The 21,177-nt window shown below is 48.8% G+C and overlaps 1 protein-coding gene across 1 annotated transcript in view; it reads left to right on the forward strand.

Annotated features, from left to right (window-relative positions):
• Window positions 1–21,177, forward strand: part of PRRC2A (proline rich coiled-coil 2A) — a 1,005,169-nt gene that overhangs the window by 625,482 nt on the left and 358,510 nt on the right. The window lies entirely within an intron of this gene.

A 21,177-nucleotide genomic window follows, 5' to 3' on the forward strand; every position in this document is an offset into this window, starting at 1 on the left:
ATTACAATTACAATACTTGTGAAGCTTGTGTGGCTGAAGGGAACTGTGTTTCACACTTGTGAAGCTTGTGCCACTGGAAGGAGCTCTGATGCCCACCTGTGAAGCTTGTGCCGGTGAAGGGGGCTGTGATTCACGCTTGTGCGGATGAAGGGAGCTGTGTTTCACACCTGTGAAGCTTGTGCCGGTGGAGGGAGCTCTGATGCCCGCTTGTGAAGCTTGTGCCAGTGGAGGGAGCTTTGATGCCCGCTTGTGAAGCTTGTGTCAGTGGTGGGAGCTTTGATGCCTGCTTCTAAAGCTTGTGCCGGTGGAGGGAGCTTTGATGCCCTCTTGTAAAGCTTGTGCCGGTGTTGGGAGCTGTGATGTCGGCTTGTAAAGCTTGGGCCAGGTGAAAGCTGCGAGTGCGTCTTGTTTTCCTTCTCAGACGTGCATGAATAATGCATGCCGACCTTACCGTGGCCGGGGCCCTATTATGCCACACTCTTCAATTATTAACCCAGTAAACTGCTGTAATGCAAGAGCACACTCGGTGGACCCCACCCCAGCCCTCCCGGCCTCCCACTGGATTCACATAATATGAGGGATAGAGAAGAATCATGAGGACGAAGATAAGGGGGAAGGAGGGCAGAGGAAGACATATACAGAGAAAAGGAGAGCTGAGGCAGCGCTGGTGAGGGCGGTGAGACTTCCTAAAGATGGCAAGAGGTGAGAAGCAGCAGACACTACCAGGGCTTCGAAGCCATCTACGCCAGAGTTTGTGAGTTCCAAAAAGTAGTACATTTGCACCCTTTCAAGGAGTACAACAAGAAAAATCAAGAGTCACAGCAGGACAGTCTTGGGGCCTCCACACCCAACCACCAAACCAAGAATTTATTTTGAGGGGTTTCACACCCCAAACACCCCCACTGAAGCTAACCCTGCCGTCCAACCTGGGCCTGGCAGCTCCCCTGGGATATCATGACTACTGTCACGTGAAACCCAACACCTGGAGTCCCTGCCCTGGGATCACTTATTTTAAATGTATTTTCACTGCATGCACACGTCTTCCTCTCTGCTACAAGAAGCCTTGATGGTAGAGTTATCAAATTAATACATGTGGGCGGGGCTCCATGGTTCTAGTCCTTGCCTTTTACAAATCATTTTATCAACTGACTGACAGCCTCATGTACTAAGCCCAAGTCACAAATAGAGGAGGGCGGGCAACCAAATATGGCGACCTAAGCCATGTGTTTAGCCTGGTCCTTCGAGTCCGTGCACGTGCCAAGCCATGAGACCGTTTGGCCTGTATATCATGCAACAAAAAGTCTTGATGGTAGAGTTGTCACTTCAGTGATTGTTGGCGCAGCTCCATGTTTCCAGTCCTCACCTTTTAGGAATCATTTTATCAACACAGACGGCCCGGTGTACTAAGCCCAAGTCACAAATGAAGGAGTACACACAGGCAAACAGGGCAAACTAAGCCATGACAAAATTTGGTATGTATATCATGCAACAAGAAGTCTTGATGGTAGAGTTGAATGTAAGCATAACAATTTTGGAAAGTTGAATAATCGTGGACCTTACATTACGTGTCATAAACATATTTATGCAACCTCTGTTAATAGGTATCAAAAATGTTTTATTTTTATTAATACAAACAATTTTACTTTATGTACACATTAAAAGAGAAAACAGTCCTCTATAACCAATTTTGCACTATGATTTGGCAGTAGAAATTCATGAATTAATTCTTGTATTAGCCCACTACCCAACACATATTTCACAGTGTTAATAATAAATGTCTTTGAGATTGAAAGTATTTGCAATAATTCAATGTTTATCAAGACATATTCATAGACTATAAATAATCACTTCATTTTATATAGAGGATATTCATTTCGGGCATGGCTCTTGAAAATCTGTGTCCTACGCACGTTTCGGCTGTAGGCCTTCATCAGGAAGCCATGTACATAAACAATGAAACCTCATAAGGTGTGGCAGAAGATCTGACTTCTGAGGTTGTGATAGGGTAGATCTCAGACCTGGTGTGGAATAGTGAGTTCTCTCATATAGTGCAGGCAAAGCTTGGTTGGACCTAAGCTGTGGGAGTGATGCAGTCCAAAATAGAAAACCAGGAAATGGATAGTAAAAATGCCAGGACGGACAGCGTATTAAATGTGATCCACTGCTCAGTTAGGCTGGAAGATTACAGCTGACGGTGACAGGTGTTCAATCAAGATGAAAAGAACAGGGTAAACTCGCGGTGTTGCCTGTATAACAGCAGGGCTTGCCGTGCCTCTGGTGCGGAAGGCCGGTAGTAAACGAGGTCCCATTATCGCCGCGTTTTGGTGCAAAACCGGACAAGGAGTTGTCACATCAGTGCATGTTGGCGCAGCTCCATGTTTCCAGTCCTCGCCTTTCAGAAATCATTTTATCAACTGACTGGCAGCCCAATGTACTAAGCCTGTGCCTCAAATACAGGAGTATTTATTTTTAAAAACAGAACTTTCAGCGTGATAGGGTCTGTATTACTAGGACTCCTAAACTGAAATAATCAGTCACTGTTGTAATTATTGGTACAGTTTAAAACCTCAAAAAAGCTAACTCACTAGCCCTGAGGAAATCAAACAATTTAGAAATTACAATTATATTCACCAAAATGAAATTCAACAAGAGAAAGAATAATGAGAAGCAACACAGGAAGTATATTTCAAAGAAACTTATTATTTGTATCTTCAAATCAAATTCATATTTTACAGGGGTACACAATCAAATTAATTAGAAGTAAATCTTAGGTATAAGGAAGCGGCAAAATCATTCCATAAATACACAAGATTGATAATCCAGTCTGTATACTAAATGAAGAAATAACTCCTTGTTGGAATAACCAGAAAGTCAGATGTAGAATGTAGACATGGACTGGTGTGTCGACGTTTCGGTCTTATATGGTTTTATCCTAAGACCATCATCAGGACGGAGAATTTAGTGCAGTATGGATGACCCTTATATTAAAAAACACAGATTGCACTGCGAGCATTCAGAAGTGCAGTTCAGTATGTAAATTCATACCCTTAGGGATTCAAAAACTTGTCCATTTGATGGCGTTTCAAATAATGATTCAAGCCAGGTTTTGTTTCGCGATGCTTAGAACCGGAAACGTTCTTAATCGTGAGAAAACGGAAACAAACAGCCGCAAGCGTCGGGTCAAAGGTGATCAAATACAGGAGGGCGCGGAGGCAGAGTAATAGGGCGGGACAAGCCAGAGCAGAGCCACGGATCTGGCTCGGCTCTTAGATTCTATGCCCGAGCCGAGCCATGAAAACGTCTGGCATGTAATTTATTGTGCAATAAACATAGCATAAAAAATATAATACAATCTCTTCAAAATTCACCAATGTCTATCTCTTTAACATGCGCAGTGTTTCACCTTCCTACATCAGATTATATCACAGCACAGGCAGATTCTTATTAATAGTGATCGTTTTTAGAAACATTCATAGCTCCCCCCTCGACCCCATGCCCCCCGCCCCCGGCCTCACAAAGACAAAGCCATTATTGAACACAGAGGCAGGTCAGTTTTCATGTGAACCCTAAACGTGGCCTAGATTCTTAAGACAGATGGAGCAGCATTATTGTCTATTAAAGCAAACATAAGAGGTGCTCGTGCAGCGCACATCCTGAACTCAAGCATTTAAAAGTGCCCTGGTGTGATGATAAAGAAAATGGAGGATCTGTGAAAATAACTATTTGCCTAGGGTCACATAGTTTGGACAAGCAGAGAAGCTGGAACTGATTCCGTATTATCTGATTTGCCTTTTTGAAATGCAGCCACCCAGGTCTGTATTATGAATAGGGCTCACTTTCCATATTTGTTCCACGACGCACGTTTAAAAAGTTGTGTCTGGTGCAGATGGGGATAGCGTGCCATATCAGAAAGCATGCACTGCCCCCAGGGCAGCCGCAACCTCGCATTCAAGTGAAATATGGAGCAGCGTTTGAAAGCTGCTCCGTGTTTCACGATGCAGGCGGCAGCCCGCCGGCAGTTCATGAGGGGAGAGAGATCCGATGGCAGGCGGGTGGAGTGAGTAACTGCACCTGCCTGAAATGGGGTGTTTAGGGGGGGGGGTCCAAGGGACTCCCTCGATCCCCTTCAAAAGGTGCCTCTTGGAGACGCACTGAAAGGGCACCTCTTTTTTGTGACGTACTTTCAGTGCACGTCCTAAGGACATCCTTGCCTCTGCACCGATGACCATAATACGACGCGGGCACAGAAGCAAAGTGATTCCCTCAGGGAACGCCCTCTTATATCGCTGGTGCAGTACGTGCACCAGAGCTATCTGTATTACAGAAGGGGCCGCACAAGCATCTGCAGCTGCTGCTGTAATACCACTATGTCCTCAGGGTGCACAAAGCAGGCACACGCACCCATTGCGCCACTGGGCACAATGTATAATACGGACCCAGATGGGTCTCTCCCTCTGCTCTCCCTCGCTCTCTCTCCCTCTCTCTCTCTCTCCCTCTCTGTTCTCTCTCTCTCTTTTAAAGATCACTGTTTTGTCTTTCATTCTTTTTGTGTTGAAATTATTTTATTGAATGCACAAATGCCAATATAAACAAAGCCAAATACAAGCAGCCAAAGTATGAGAGAGTGATACAGTTGTCAAGTGTGATACATATGAATCCGGCAATGGGGATGGCAGAGCCAGTGTAACAGATAAGCAAGCACAAAGCCACAGGTAAGCAAGCACAAAGCCAGAGGGAGAGGGGTTCAGAGAGGGGAAGATAGAAAAAAGGAAGGGGCTAGGCAAACAACGGCAGGGGGTTGGCCAAGGGGGGGGGGGGTCAGTTTTTCCCTAGGAAGAGGAACTCATCAGCCCTATCCATCAGGTTATAAATCACCTTCTTGTAGGAGGCAGCCCTAAACATGGCCGCAAGCCATTCCCCATGAGTTGGGACCTGTGTAGAGCACCAAAGATGCACTGTGCAGATTTTGGCCGTTGTGAGAGCGCTGGTGAGGAAGCAGTGAGCATGGTGTGTTAGATGGGGGAGGTCCACCAGGTCGTGCAGGAGGAGCAGCCTTCCTGATAGTGGGGTTGGTATATCCAGGGTCTCCCCCAATGTGGGCCCTCCACTGGTCCAGAAAGGATGGACCACAGGGCGTTCCATGAGAAGGTGAACCATGTCACAGGATGCATGGTCGCACCTCCAACCGGAAGAATGGGGCAGCAGTCCGGCAGTGCACAGCTGTGCCAGCATCCAATGCCTGCCCTGCAGTATCTTGAAAAGACTGTACTTTATGCGGGCCTCTTGCGTCCACCCCAGGGACTCCAGTATCTCCACCCAGTCCTCATCCTCGTATTCCACCTGGAGACAGGTCTGTCAGACCTCTCTGAGGCGCTCCACTTGCAGCTGTGAGTATAGATGGAGGCTTAGAATGTTATAAAGCCCGGACATCACCCACATAAACTGGCCCAATGAATTAAGGTATGTGAGCACCAGGGCCGCGGGCATAGTCTGCCCACTAGACAGTGGCGCAGTTGCATATAGCACCAGTGCTAGGTTTGCGGCAGGCGGAATCCCTCCCACAACACCACATAAAACTTTAGTTCACCCTGAGAGAGCAGGTGCAACGAGGTATATATGGCCGCCGCACGCCAGTGAGTCCAGTCAAGCATGTCCCCATCAATGCAGATACCATGATTACACCATTTGGGTGCTTTGTCATGAAGGTATGTATCCACCAAGAGGACCTTGTGGATTCGCAAAGGTTCAGTACATTGCTTGGACCAAAGGAATCAGGGTCCCCGTGCCTGCAGGTATGGGTAGGTGGAGGGCAAGCAGCCATAGTGAGCCATAGACGAGCTGGTTTTCAATTGTCACCCATAACGGGAGATCCTGAACACAGGTATGCATTAATGGCAACTGTGCCAGGTGGACAGCCATACAATAGTGCTCCACAGACGGAAGGCCCAAGCCCCCTGCCTGTGGGTGATAAGTTTCTAAATGGCTAAACATGACCTTACTGACCGCCAAAGGAAGGCCTTGACATGTCGGAGTTTTGAGAGAAGTGTCAGCATGGGTAGCATGCCCAGTACATCGGTGAAGCGGCGGGGTCACCATTTTCACAGCTTGCATGCAGCCCCAGAGGGACAGTTTCAGGTGCAACCACTTGTTAAAGTTGAGCCGCATGAAATAATATATGAAATACCAACATTTGAAAAGCGCACAGCTACCTCCAGAGAGGTGTCCCGGTGATGGGGGCTGTTGGGAAGATTAAGCGAGCTATTGCCCAGAGTCTCATGGTGCTAGGCTAACCTGCTGCCAGCACCGGGGATCAAACCGTGAACCCCGTGGTCCGGAGTCAGGCACCCTGGCTGCTGCGCCACACCTCTTCCTCTGCAGCATATGAGTGGGTCGAGGTTATACTCTATCATGTGCTCCGGACCCCTGTTGACTAGAGACTGAGGTATTTTAGGTGGGCAGCCTTCCAGTGAAGCGGGAATCCGGCTATGGTTGCACAAGTGGAAACTCTCACGAGCACAAGGGCTTCGCTCTTACCCCAGTTGACTTTGTAACTTGCAATGGCAGCAAACTCTTCAATGGTCTCCAGAACCACGGTGACAGAAGCAGGCAAGGCCGAAAGAATAAGCAGAATATCGTCTGCGTCCAAGTATAGTGTCGAGAGTCCACCGGGGTAGGGATGACCACAGTCCGATCTGACTGGCGTAAGGCCTCCACCAGGGGCCTCATGGAGAGAAGGAAGAGCAGAGAGGGCAAACCTGCTGAGTTCCCGAAGAGCTGAGAAGGGGTCAGAGAGACAGCCACCCCAATTTACCCCTGCCGTGGGGGGGGTCATAGAGCCAACGCACTTTGGAGGTGAAGTCCGCATCGAGGCCGAATTTCTGGAGCGCTGCGAACATGTAGCCCCACTCTATCCTGTAGAAGGCCTTCTCGGCGTCCAAAGACACAGCCAAGGCCTCCTCCGGCAAGTCCACCGCTGACCAAACAACATGGGCAAGGGTCCACAAGTGGTTATGAGATTGTTGACCGGGGACAAGCTCCACTTGAGAGTGGTGGACGAGGGAGGGGAGGACTTTCGTGAGGTGTGTAGCCAGGATGTTTTTCATTCTTGGCTCACCATGAGAAAAACTGGCACAGAGATAAGAGACCAGACTCAGAGCCCCCAAAGCAAACTCCAGAACCAAGAATGCATTTATTTGGGGATGCCACACCCCAAACACTCCACCTGAAGCTACCCCCCTGGCAGTACCTGTGCACTTGCTGTACGCCTGCTGCCTCCGAGCCGCAGACAGGTGGAGAGGAGCGCAAGCCTCAGTTACCAAGGAGCGGTAATGAGGCCTCCCCATCCTGGCCTCGTACCTCAGGCCATGCGTCTCTTCAGTAAGGTCTTTACCGCTGTCAAGTTGGGGGCGCTGCCCGTCATCCGGCGGGTGCCCGAGTCCATGGTGGTGGTATGAGGGAGTGACTCGAAATGAACACAAACGCTGCAATCCCTCATTTATGGGCCCCTGTATTAGTCTGTGGTAAACTCTGTTGTTGTAGTAGTGTCAAGTAACCCGGGAGCAGCGGCGTAGCAAGATCAGGTGGTACTCGGTGCGGAACATTTCTTGTCACCCATCTTGACAAAATGGCAAAAATGTGTTTTTTAAACACATATTTTTGCCATTTGTCAAGCCTGGGGTGACAAGTGTCATCACTGAGGGGGGTGACAAAATGTCAAAAATATGTTGACTGGAGCAGCTCACTCCGGGGAGCAGGGCTCACAGTTCAATCTCCGGCACTGGCGACAGCTCAGATGAGCACCATGTGACTCTAGGCAATAGCTCACTTAATCTCCCCGTCGGCCCCCAGGGCTTTGAGACCCTTAGGGGTGAATAGTTCGCGCTATACAAAATACCGGATTTACGATTTTACCCTGGGTGCAGATTTTGTGCTCTGCACAGCCATGATGTGGTGTGTTAGGTGTGAAGTCAGCTGAAATTTGTGCCTTTAGTAAACTCTTGTTTGTTGCATTTGTATAGCACTGTGGACCCTATTGGCAGTGCTGAAGGGCATTATTAGATGGGTAGAACAGTACGCTGCGAGAAAAGGCTTGGAAGGGTGTGGTACTTTCAGTGAAGGGAGCGGTACTTGCAGTGCGTCCTCCGTGGGAAGAGGTTTGGTAAGGTGCGTAAGTGACCGGATGGTGTGTGAGTGACCGGGGTGGTGCGTGAGTGACACGGGTCTTGTGTGAGTGACCTGGGTGGTGTGTGAGTGACCCAGATGGGGCGAGTGTGACCCGATGATGTGTGAGGGACCTGGGGGTGCGCGAGGGACCCGGGGGGTGCGCGAGTGACCCGGGTGGTGCGCGAGTGACCCGGGTGGTGCGAGCGTGACCCGGGTGGTGCGAGCGTGACCCGATGATGCATGAGTGACCCGATGATGCATGAGTGACCCGGGTGGTGCGCGAGTGACCCGGGTGGTGCGCGAGTGACCCGGGTGGTGCGCGAGTGACCCGGGTGGTGCGCGAGTGACCCGGGTGGTGCGCGAGTGACCCGGGTGGTGCGCGAGTGACCCGGGTGGTGCGCGTGTGACCCGGGTGGTGCGAGCGTGGCCCGATGATGCATGAGTGACCCAGGTGGTGTGTTAGTGACCCGGTGGTGCATGAGAGACCCGGTGGTGCGTGAGTGATCAGGGTGGGGCTCTCGCGTGTCCTGGTTCACATTGCATAACCCTGTGATGGAGAATGACAAAGCACACCCAGTTTACGTTAGTCGCTTGCTGCGAGTCCCACTGCACAGGTCCCATATGCAGTTTTGGGTGACTAGTACCGAGGCTTCTGTAGCGTAACATTGTGTGGCGTGCAGAGCGTCACACATGGGCTTATTCTGTTTGGAAACAGGGCAGACGCCAAGAGTTCCCAATGAAGGACCGATCTTGGTCTCATAAAATGCCCTTTCCAAGATGGAGGTCATTCCACTGGGTGCTGTTGGAAAACTCAGAATCAATATGTGGAAGAGTTTCTTCCTGTGACGTCAGTTTCGGTTTCAAGAATATAAAAGGATGCACTTAGGAATATGTGGCGCGTTGTGTGACGCATTACAACACATCTCGTACACTTGTATTCATTTTTCCATGATTTTTTTGCTGAAGGTTTGGATTTTTCCTTGTAAATGACCCTTCTTTGATCTTCCATTTTCTGTTTGGTGTTCCTACACCCTTGTGATTGTCCTTTTCTCACTCAGTTGGGATTCATGGTGGAGCTTCGTTTCTTGGCTTTGGTTGTTCTGCTAGTCTCCTCTCTTGGTTCTGGTGCTGGGGGAGTTTGGAGACGTTAATCCCACCACTGCTATCTACATCCTCAACTACACAGACTGCCAAAGGAAGGTTTTCCTCTTTGTGGATTTCTTGTCCTAGATGTGACCATCCAGATGAGACACCTGTCACATTTACATGTATATTCCCCCATGTGAGGTAGCACCGTGGCTACTGGGAGGACTCACCCCTTCTTTGGCAACCAAAAAGGGCTAACGAGAGGCGAAAACCTGGGGAGGACTATCATCTTTACCAAATTAACTCGGCCGAACAGTATCTAATTCATTACGATCGTTTGATCATGTGGGTAGGGTGTTATCAGGAAACGGGCCACAAGGTCTCAAGATTCAAGTTCTCTCAAGATTCAAGTTCCTCCAGATACAGAGCTGGTATCAGGCTTCAGATACAAAAATAGGGGAATACAGTGAACTTAAAGACAGACTTATTTCAGGGACCGCAGCTAAAAAAGGAATTGCTACGTGGTATTGGCTGATGATTGAGATGGAAGATGGGGATTTTACTTTGCCGGTGGTTTTATGGGGGGGGATGCTTGCCCACAGACAGAGCCACACACAGACAGAGCCACACACAGACAGAGCCACACACAGACAGAGCCACACACACACAGAGCCACACACACACAGAGCCACACACACACAGAGCCACACACACACAGAGCCACACACACACAGAGCCACACACACACACAGAGACACACACACATGCAAGGTTTAAACACTATTTGCTGTTTAGTGGACTGCTCTGTATATGTTTTTATCCGATGTAGGTTTGGTATGGCCAATGTTCTTAGTTTGTAGTTTTAAATTATGTAAGGCTGACTGATGAAATAATAAATAAAATAAATTGAGACTGAAAAAACAAAGCATTCATTTAGGCGCCCTCACATCACTGGGTGTACTTGATACGTTATAGAGCCCACTTTAAATGTTCCTAATCACCTTTAAGCCTTATGCAGACTCACTTGGCTATAATACAGCCAAAAAGCTGGATGACACTATATATGATATGTTCTGCGAAATCTATATATGTAGCTAGATATAATATATATCTTTCCAGCTATCTCAAGAGCTATATATATATATATATATATATATATATATATATATATATATATATATATATATATATATATATATATATATATATATACACACACACACACACACCAAAATTCCTTTTTGATAAGGAAGTCACTGCACTCCAAGTAAATCGTTCAATAACTGGATTTATTTCAATTGTGCAATTGATCACCACTTACGCGTTTCAATCATAGATCTTTACAACCCAACAGAACCATCATATCTGCGCTCTAATGCTTGCTGTGTTTGATGTTTGTATCTCGCGAGTGCTCCTACTAGACATATCATAACACTCAGCTATACTACCCCCGAACCAGCAGTTTTTTGTAATTGCTCACATCAATCATCTGGCATCCTCACAGCCCCCAGTCATGCTCTCATACTCTAACCACGCCCAGGGATGTCTCTGGCTTGCACTCCTTCCGGTCACCCAGAGCATTCACACTCTCCTTCAAGAGCTTGTCCCGGAAGTACTACGGTAGTCCCGCCCTATGACCTTATTCAAGCTTCGCCCCTTTGTGTGAAGCCAGACTTGCTCACCCGCAGGAGCCATATTGGAACGGTGCTATTTATACACAAGCTGTACTAGAATAATAGTGTTTTTTATATTGGCACCTTTATTGAAGAGATAGCTATTCCTTTGATTTACATAGGTATTTATAAATTGAAAGACAAAGAGGCAGGTGTACACGCTAACTTGGGTTATGCAACTATGCTGTAGGACATAGGTCCAGGCAAATGACAGTGCACTGAATCCCACTGAACTTCGCATACAGGGGCAAAGCAAACTAATAATTGCGCTTGTTGTGCTGGCACTTACGCTATGTTGGAGAAATTGCTATTCTGTATGTTTACATGGGCATTTTCCTGTTGAAAGTATTTCAAAAAGTATTTAAAAAAGACACGTGTACTCGCTACCCTGAGTTGTGTGACTATGCTGTAGTGTATAGGTCCAGTCCAATGGCAATGCACTGGAACCCAGTACACTTCGCATAGAAGAGGGGAGAGCAAAATTATATAACTATGCGGTTCTTGAACAAAGACAATCGTACTATACCAATAACTAAAAGTTGCGACCATGACCCCGTTTGTTAAATGCCTTCGTGGGTCCCTAGCTGTCTAAAAAGTGTGCCTCCAGACAGTAATGCAAATGTAGTGTGATGTAATATCATATCCTGCCCACCTCATATACACTATCTGCCCACTTAGTTCCACTCAATACAGTCATTCAGGCCCACTTGATTCACCTTCTCTGGAAAAAATCCAACGTGCCTTTTTCCTAGCCAGTATGTCTTTAACACTGTATGTGTCTCCGACTATTCTCTCAAGCACTTTCCATTTCAGGTCCCTGAACTTATGTCTCTGCTCCTGATAGTTCCGAGCCAGTCGTCTGGTCAGTTTCCCTGCCCTGAGGGTATTGATATGTTCCTGTATCCTCACTTCAACTTTATGGGACGTTAGACCAATATAATGCAATCCACATGCACAAGTAAGTCTATAAATTGCATTTGTGGTATTGCAATTGCTGAACCTATGCAGATGCCACGTCGAACAGTTAATCAGCAGGACACTTTTGGATGCCTCCTTGAGATCACACACCGAGCAACTCCCACACCGGATGTGCACTGATAGAATGCCTGTTTCTTTTTTGTGCTGAATGGGGTTGGTGTGAACCAACCGGTCTCTTAAGTTTGGAGCTCCCCTGAATGCAAACCTTGGAGGCGGCATCTTTGTCTCACTCGTGTCCAGCAGTATCTAATGCTTTCTGATGATCTGTCTAATTTTAGTTGACAGAGCGAAAGTCGTGACCACTGGCACTCACATCTCCTTATGACTCATTTCTTTCTAACAGGAGCCTCATGGGGGCATTAAGTGCTCTCTTGTGTGCTCTTTTCACCACCCTAGTTGGATAGGCTCTGTTTTCAAAAGTTGTCACCAGGTCCTCAGAATGTTCCATATACTTTTTTGTTGATGTACAGTTCCTACGATTTCGTAAAAATTGCCCCACAGGAAGGTTATCCCGCAAGGCTCTAGGATGAAAGGAACAGTCGTGTAACGAGGAGTTCCTATTGATGGGTTTTTGATGGACACTTATATGAAGTTTGTTGTCGACTGCAGCAATGTCCAGATCTAAATAGACAGCCGAGTACCTACTGATGGTCCATGTGAACTTGAAGCAACTGTCCGCCTCATTCAGCCATCTTAAAAATTCTGGCAATTTGTCCTCTGGCCCTGTCCAGATGCACAACACATCATCGATAAACCTCTTCCAAAGACAGATGTTCTATTGGAAGGGATTGGAAACATGATAGATAAAATTCTCCTCAAACTGGCGACATAAATGCTAGCCAGACTGGGCACAAATGTGGCCCCCATGGAGGTCTCAGAGATCTGAAGGTATAGCTGGTTCTTATAGCCGAAGAAATTTCTTGTGAAGTCCAACTCCAAACACTTAAACACAAAGGACTGCGGTGTGTCATAAAACCAGCCTGGCATCATTGGGTATGCTGGTATACAGGGATTCAATATCTATTGTCCCTGAAAATTGGTGCTCCGGATCATAATCAACAGGGCCCAAGATGTTGGTGTTATCCTGGACAAATGAGGGTTGAGTTATAACAGATTCCCTCAAGAAAAGATCAGTTAACTGTGATAACCGCTCCAGTAATGACTGAATCCCCAACACAATCGGGCAATCCGGGGTTGGACTCTGTGCGCTGTATGAATCTTCGACAAGATGTAAAATGCTGGGGTCCTGGGTTTCTGATACACAAGGAAATCTGTTTCCTTGAGAGCATCCTTCTCTCTGGCATTCGACACCATGGCCCTGATCATATCTTGAGGTTCTCCTGTGGATTCTCGACCCAGGTGTTAGTAATTGGCGCATACCCCAAGTAGTTTGAGGGTCTCCGCTTCATAATCCTTAGTGTTCATGTCCACTACCGCGCCACCTTTCTGCCGGTTTTACAGTTATTGTCCCATTGTTCTGTAGTGATTTTATCTCAATCCAATCAGTCCGGCTCAGGTTATGAAAACTATGCTGACTGTTCAACTGTTCCAAGGAGGCGATATCTTGGAGTACCCGTTGTTCAAAGACAACCACTTCAGGTCCCACAGAGTAACTCGGAGGACAGAACATTGAGGGGGCAATGTAAATTGGTCAAAAAACAGATGGGAGGGGGGGTCTCTAGTCTTTTGTCCGTAAAAAACTTATGGAGTTTAATCTTCTCATTAGTTAAAAAAACTTTGCCCTGAACTTGAAGGTTTTTTTGTTAGGTGTCGGGACATACCCCAGGCCTTTATTTAAGATCTGCACCTCTCCGGGTGAAAGTTGATGGTCAGACAAATTAACCACTAGATTGTTTATAGATGCGTCCTGCCCCTGCTGCGAGTTCTCCAGGGTGAGTATGCCTGCCACGTTTGCTCCTGGTTTGGGCGGCCCCTGCCTCTCCCCATCTGACCTCCCCTCTGTTGCCTCTGATTCTGGCCTAAAAAAGACCTCAGTAGTGCACCAAGATCTTCTATGGTTCGATTCTGGGGTTAAATATGACCCTGTTCTAATTAGACGTGGATGGTTGCTCACTCGCCTCTTCTTCCTTACTACTGGTGTTGTCAAAGTCCAGTTCTGAAGGGTCCTCCTAGCCTGCAGCGTCATCCCCTCTGATAGTTTTGCTGGTAAGACTGTTCTGTACTAGGTTTATAGTACTTATTTTTCACATAGGTAAAAGCCAACTCATGCGAAAATCGCTCAAGGTTGTGTTTTAAACCCTTAATTTTCTGATTCACCATATAGTTTTTATACTCGGCAAGGTCACTTTGAATCACAGCCAGCTGTTCCTTGGTGTCATTGATGGTAGTATCCCTCTTATCTGAAAGAGACACGTTAGTGATAGATTTCTTACCTTAGAATATCCTGGGGTGTCAGACTAGATCCGGAAAGTTTTCTTCAGCAGTACGCATGTGCGTTGGTAGGAGTCGTCGTACGGCTCCGCCTATTTCGTTTGCGTCGTAGTCGCCGATATGTCCTTGCTGGAGCTAATTGGAGGCGTCCACGCATGCTGATGTCAGTTCTTTCTTTTTCACCCAGCAAGCGCAGATCCAGAGAGAGCGGTATCCCCAGTCATTTTTTTACTGAGTTTTTTAGGACTTTTGTCTGTTTTTTGAGTACTTACAATCCAAGGTGCACAGGGATGCTCGGTTTTAAGTCTTGCGCAGCCTGTCCCTGCACAATGTCGGAGATGGACCCGCACCATGAGTGTCTCTACTGCCTGGGGTGCCACCACAACTCTGAGTCATGCCCCCACTGCCAGGCTATGGCTCTGAAAACTTTGCAGGAGTGGTCCCAAAAGTGGCTAGAGGCCCGGGAGTCTGATTCTGGCCATTCCAGGTCACGGTCCCGTGGGAAGTCGAGGGACGGGCCACGGAGCCATCGCCATCATTCCAAGTCTTCGCACTCTGAGTCAGGTAAGGCAAAGCACAAGCAATTGTAAAAGCGCTGTCACTCTTTGATTTCCCCTCGTCCATCGTGCCACGCGTCTGAGGGTGCGGGTGGCACCTGCGGAGCCTCCGAAGTTGCCGATGGCCTACCCGCCTTTCCGGGTCCATCGGTGACTCCGGCCCAGTTGCAGGAGTTCCTGTCAGCCATGGCACATGTCTTCGGACCGTCCAGCCCAGCTGGTGCGCCTTGGAGACCCGCAAGCCCGACTGGGGATCCTCGTGCTTAGACATCTTCGGCTCTGTTCGGCCATGACGCCAAGAGACCCCCATGGATCCAGGCATGGATCCCCGTCCATGTCGGTTGGCCCTGTATCCACCGACATTGACGGCGCCACCACCGGGGTCGACCATTGTCCCGGCCGTCGCCGTCCTTGGCATCCTTCCCTTTCCCTTTCTTCCACCACCTCCTTATGTTCCACCTGTTCGGCATGTGGAGGCCGGAGAGGACTGGGAGGGGTCTGAAGACCCTCTTGCCTCACAATGCGAGTTAGACCTGGACTGGAATGAGTATCAGGATTATACTCAGGAACCTGGCTCACTGTCTCCTTTTACCGTGGCTACGGAGGCGGGTGGTTCCCATTCTGTGGTGTTGCCTAGGGCAGCCGAGGCTCTCCACCTCAAGCTTCTGACCGTGGCAGTCAGGACTAACCTCCTGACAGAGGGGCTTTGGCCGGCTTCTTCTTCTACGGAGCCTCTGCTGCCCTTTAATGATGCACTCTCGGACGTTCTTTTGGGCACCTGGTCCAGGTCCAACACAGGGCCTCCTGATGATAAGAACGTGGCCCGACGCCATTGCCCGGCCCGGGCGACCCTGTGTTTATCTCCCAACACCCTACCCCTGAGAGCTTGGTTGTCCAGGCCTCTGCATCCCAGAGTGCTTTACCTTCCGCACCACTAGACAGGTAATCCAAGAAACTGGAGCAGTTTGGGAAGAAGATTTTTTCTTCCGCCAGTTCTGGACTGCGATCTGTGAACACTGCATGTCTTGGGCCGTTATTCCCAATCTATGTGGGATACGATTGCGCAAGTGCTGCCTCAGTGTCTGGTGGAGGCTTGTACAGTACTCTTCCAAACTATTGCTGAGGGCAGAGACGCAGCCAAGTTTGTGTGTCCGTTGTGGTCTTGACACTGCTGACTTGCGGGGCAGAGCGATTTCCACGACAGTGGCGCTACGCCACCATGCCTAGCTGAGAACGACTGGCTTTTCAGGGGATGTCCAGAACACATTGATGGACATGCCCTTTGACGGCACTCGCCTGATTGGCAATAAGGCAGATTTCGCGTTGGAGCGTTTGAAGGACTCGCGGGCTACAGCCAAGTCCTTGGGCCTTTCGACCACACGCACTCAGTCAGTCAGTCAGAATATCTTTATTCGACTTAATCAAAGTCATACAAAGAGAAAAAAGACAATAAAAACAACACATAAAAGTATGCATTACAATCATAACGATTTCAAAAAAAAAAAGGAAAAACATCAAAACTCGGTACGCATTATAAATACTATTTACACAGTTTAAAAGATAAATTTATATATAAGACAATACCTAAGGTGTAATTTCATTACGTTTAGTAGTTCTTTAGGGCGGGGGTTGGCCAGCGGCTTTCGCCCTAGCTGCCGCGACTAGGAAATTTGCGAGGCTAAATACTGTGCGTGGATTGGTCATAAGCTGTAGATAGAGCAGTGCAGGGCGCACCTGTGTGAACCCCGCATTTTTCAGTAAGGGGAGCAAGTATTTTTTCCTCTGCTCTTGAAATAAACTACAAAACATGACGAAGTGCATTGTGTCCTGCACAGAAAAGTGGTCGCAGCTGCAAGGGGCGGCTAATTCTGGCTTCTGCCAACCCTTAAAAGAACCTAGATAAAAATGAATAAGATTGAACCTTAATTTAGTTAATAAAAACCTGTGGTAAGGGATTGTTACAAAACGAAGGTAAGGAGCCAAATGAGGATCGCTGACTAGTAGAAGGTGAGCCCTTACTGCAGGTTTCTGCAGCTCGACTGCCTCGCGACTTGCTTCCTTCCTCTCTCGGAAGGCCTTTTTTGTTTGAGCTATGTCACGAGCCGTGACATTCTCTGGGCAGCGGAAAAGTTCTGGGCGACCCAACTCTGAAAAAGATTTACTTAAGTAGGCCAGCCAGGGGATTTTACTCTGATTATCCAGTGATAGGACATCCCTCAGAATTTTATGATTCAGAGGTAGGTCAGCATTTAGCCATATTTTCAGCCATAAGATCAAGGGTGCAACGCTTAGTAGGTCCGACAAATATGGCAACCCAACTTCCTTGTGGATGGAATAAGTTGGGGTTGATTGGGGGACAGAGAGAAGGGATCTTATGAATCTATTTTCTGCTCTCTGAATGGGGTCGAGGTTTACATAACCCCACAGAGGAGATCCATATGATGCGATGGCAACAGGCTTACTATTGTATATCTTCAGCAACGCTTCCATAGGCCTGGCTCCCAACTTGCCTGCAAAACCCAGAAGTGCGGTGGCAGATCTAGTTACTGCCAACCTTTTAGCATTTATTTGTGGGCCCCAGGTACATTTTTGGTCGAACAACACTCCCAAATAGGGAAATGTGGTTACCTCGGACACTGGAGTCCCGCTGCAGAAGAATGATTTATGTCTTCTCTTTGCACCCTCTAGGCCCATAACCATGGTGTGGGATTTGGATGCATTGACCTTTAAATCCAGATTATCCATGAAGGAACCAAAGGCATCAAGGAGAACCTGCAGACCAACACCCGTGCGGGCGATCAACACGGCATCGTCCGCATACAGGAGTGCCGGGATATGGGTATCTCCTGCGCGCGGGACGTCCGTGCCCATGCCCCTCAGGTGCGCCCCCAAGCCGTTAATATAGATGGTGAAAAGCGTAGGGGCCAGAATGCATCCTTGGCGCACCCCCTTAAGGGATTTAAATGGGGAGGTGCACCCGCCGTTGTTGGACACTCGGACGGCTGCAAAGAGCTCCTGGTGCAACGAGGCCATATACATAACCAGGGCTTCATCGATCCCCAAGTCCAACAAAATCAGCCATAATTTGGACCTATTAACAAGGTCGAAGGCCGACGAGAGGTCCATAAAGGCCAAATAAACTGAGCCCTCCTTAGCCATTGTGTACTTAGAGATGAGTAGATACAAATTAGTGCATTGCTCGATCGTACCTTTCCTCTCTCTAAAGCCATATTGTAAATCACACAATCCGCCGCATCCCTCGACATTCTCCCTCAGCCTTAGTAAAAGAACTCTCCCCAGAATTTTAACGGTTGAGTCCAGCAGGGATATAGGCCTATAAAATGCTGGGTCGTCCCGCTGACCTTTGTTTTTATAAATGGGGACGATAATGGAATTAGCCCACGAGGTAGGTGCTGCGTTGAAATTTACTGCATTGAACACATTGGACACACGCACTCCTTCCGCTTCTGCTTTTCGCTCCTTTCGTGTTCAAGGAAGGGGCGCCCAAGCACGTTAGTTTCAGAGCCACGAGCCTGCGCAGCAACAGTCTCAGCGCAGCAGCGGACCTGGGACCCGCAGTGGCCGGTCACGGGGGTAGCGTGCGGGTCAGTCCAACACCCCCCCTGCTGCCACTGCCTCCAAATCTTCCTAGTCCGGTGTTTCAGGCCCACCAGGCGCCAGTGGGTGGCAGGATCCGCCATCACCTCCACCACTGGCGCACCATCACATCGGACAGGTGGGTTCTGCAAATTTTCCGAAGGGGTTACTCCTTCCCCTTCGAGAAGACCCCCTCCCCCCCAGCCATGCCACCACAGTCTCACCGCATGTTGAGGGATCACTTAGCACTTCTCCAGCAGGAAGTTATGACCTTCTTGGCCAAGGTTGCTATTGAGCGCGTTCAGATGCCAGAAGTAGGTTGTGGTTGTTACTCCCACTACTTTTTGGTTCCAAAGGAGGACAAAGGCCTGCGTCCCATCTTAGACCTTCGGAACATCAATCACTTCCTCCGGAAGGAGAAGTTCACGATGCTCACACTTGCTCAGGTCTGGTCTGCCCTCGACCCGCAAGACTGGATGGACCTGCAGGACGAGTATTTTCATATCCCCGTCCTGCCGGCCCACCGGCGTTACCTACGATTCACGGTAGGGCAGGCGCTTCCCTTTGGCCTTACCAGCGCCCCTCAGGTGTTCACCAAGTGATGGCAGTGGTCGCAGTTCATCTGAACAGATCAGGGGTTACAGTCTTCCCCTATCTCGATGACTGGTTGTTGAAGGCGGGCTCGCCCCAAACAGTCATCTCCCACCTCCATACTACAGCCGACTTCCTGCATTTGCTGGGGTTCTCTATCAACGTGCCGAAGTCGCACCGGATTCGTTCTCAAAACCTCCTCTTCATCGGATCGGTTCTGGGCACACCGCAGTTTCAGATTTATCCTCCCGAACAGCGAGTCTAGGACATTAGGGCTATGTTTCCGATCTTTCAACCATTGTCCTTGGTTTCGGTCAGGACTACCTTTAAACTGCTGGGCCTCATGGCCTCCTGCATCCTGCTAACCAACCATTCCAGATGGCATATGCGGGCTCTGCAGTGGGACCTGAAGTTCCAGTGGGCGCAGCATCAGAGGAATCTGTCCGAATACGTCCAGATCTTTTGCTGTGGTGGCTCACGAATCAGCATTGGGTCAGCGGCAGATTCCTCTCCCTTCCCCTGCCGGAGCACACAGTTGTGCCAAATGCGTCCCTCCGGGTGGCCACATGGGAGAGGCAGAGATCAGAGGCCTCTGGTCTCCGGTGGAGTCCCGGCTCCGGATCAACCTTCTGAAGCTACGGGCATCCCTTCTTGCATTGAAAGCATTCCTTCCCTCTGTCAAGGGGAGGGTGGTACAGGTGTTCACAGACAACACCGCCGCCATGTGGTATTGCAACAAACAAGGCGGGGTAGGATCGTGGACCCTGTCAGGAGGCTCTGCACCTCTGGACATGGCTGGAACGTCAAGGCGTTTCCTTGATGGTTCAACACCTGGCAGGTTCTTAAAACGCCAGGGCGGACAAACTCAGCCGAGGGTGCCTGATGGATCACGAATGGCGTCTTAACTCGGAGGTGGCGCAAGGTCTCTTTAAACTGTGATATTGGTTAGATCTATTCGCCACTGAAGAGAACGTACAATGTCCTCACTTCTGCGCATTGGAATTTCCAAGGCGGCACTCTCTCGGCCACGCTCTTTGGCACAAGTGGAGCTGCGGTCTATTGAACGCCTTTCCGCTTATACCACTTTTACCCAGAGTGCTGAAGATCAGACACGACCGGGCCCAAGTCATTCTTGTGGCCCCGGAGTGGGCTCGAAAAGTTTGGTATCCCAAGCTACTCAGTATGAGCATGGATCCCCTGATTTGACTACATCTTCGGTAGGATCTTCTGTCGGAGCAGCAGCTGGCGGTCCTCCACCCGAACCGGACCAGCCTCCACCTACATGCGTGGAGATTGAGTGGCGGCAGTTGGTTCCTTTTGACTTCCCTCCGAAAGTCTGTGATATCATTCTGGCAGCCAGGCATCCCTCAACTAAATCGGTATACGCCTGCAGGTGGAACAAATTTGTGGCATGGTGCACAGCGAAGGCTGTCGATCCCCTTTCTTCCCCTCTTTCAGAAGTCCTTTTGTTCCTTCTTTCTCTGGCCCAGCAGGGCTCTGATCTGGGCACTATCAAGGGCTATCTTTCTGCGATTTCAGCCTTTCTCGGGCTCCCTGATCAGCCCTCTCTTTTCAAGTCCCCTGTTGTGAATAGATTTCTCAAAGGCATTACTCACCTTTGCCCTCCTATTCCGTTTGTGATGCCGCAGTGGGACTTGAACCTGGTTCTTACTTTTCTGATGTGTGCTCCTTTTGAGCCGCTTCACAACTGTTCCCTTCGTTTATTAGCTTTGAAGACTGCATTTTGGTTGCCATCACCTCCGCTAGGTGCGTGAGTGGGCTCCAGGCTCTTTCCTGTAAGCCTCCTTTTCTGTCGGTTCATCCGGACAAGGTTGTGCTTCGCACTTGTCCTTTCTTCTTGCCAAAGTTTGTCACTGCCTTACACATTGGGCAAACTATAACCATACCCACTTTCTTTCCGTCTCCACACCTTCCAGAGAGGGAGAGGCTCCACCGTCCTCCGAGATCATCTGCGGCGTACCCCATGGATCTTCCCTGAGCCCGACACTGTTCAACATCTACATGGGAGGATTTAAAAGGGGAGAAGTCTGCTAGGAAGAGCGTTAACAATGGTAAGTAACTTGTACTTCCAGGTTACTTTCCTCAAGTTTAGAGTGCCATCTCAGAAATAGCGCAATAGT

This window comes from Lissotriton vulgaris, chromosome 5 (assembly GCF_964263255.1).
Source record: "Lissotriton vulgaris chromosome 5, aLisVul1.2, whole genome shotgun sequence".
NCBI lineage: Eukaryota > Metazoa > Chordata > Amphibia > Caudata > Salamandridae > Lissotriton > Lissotriton vulgaris.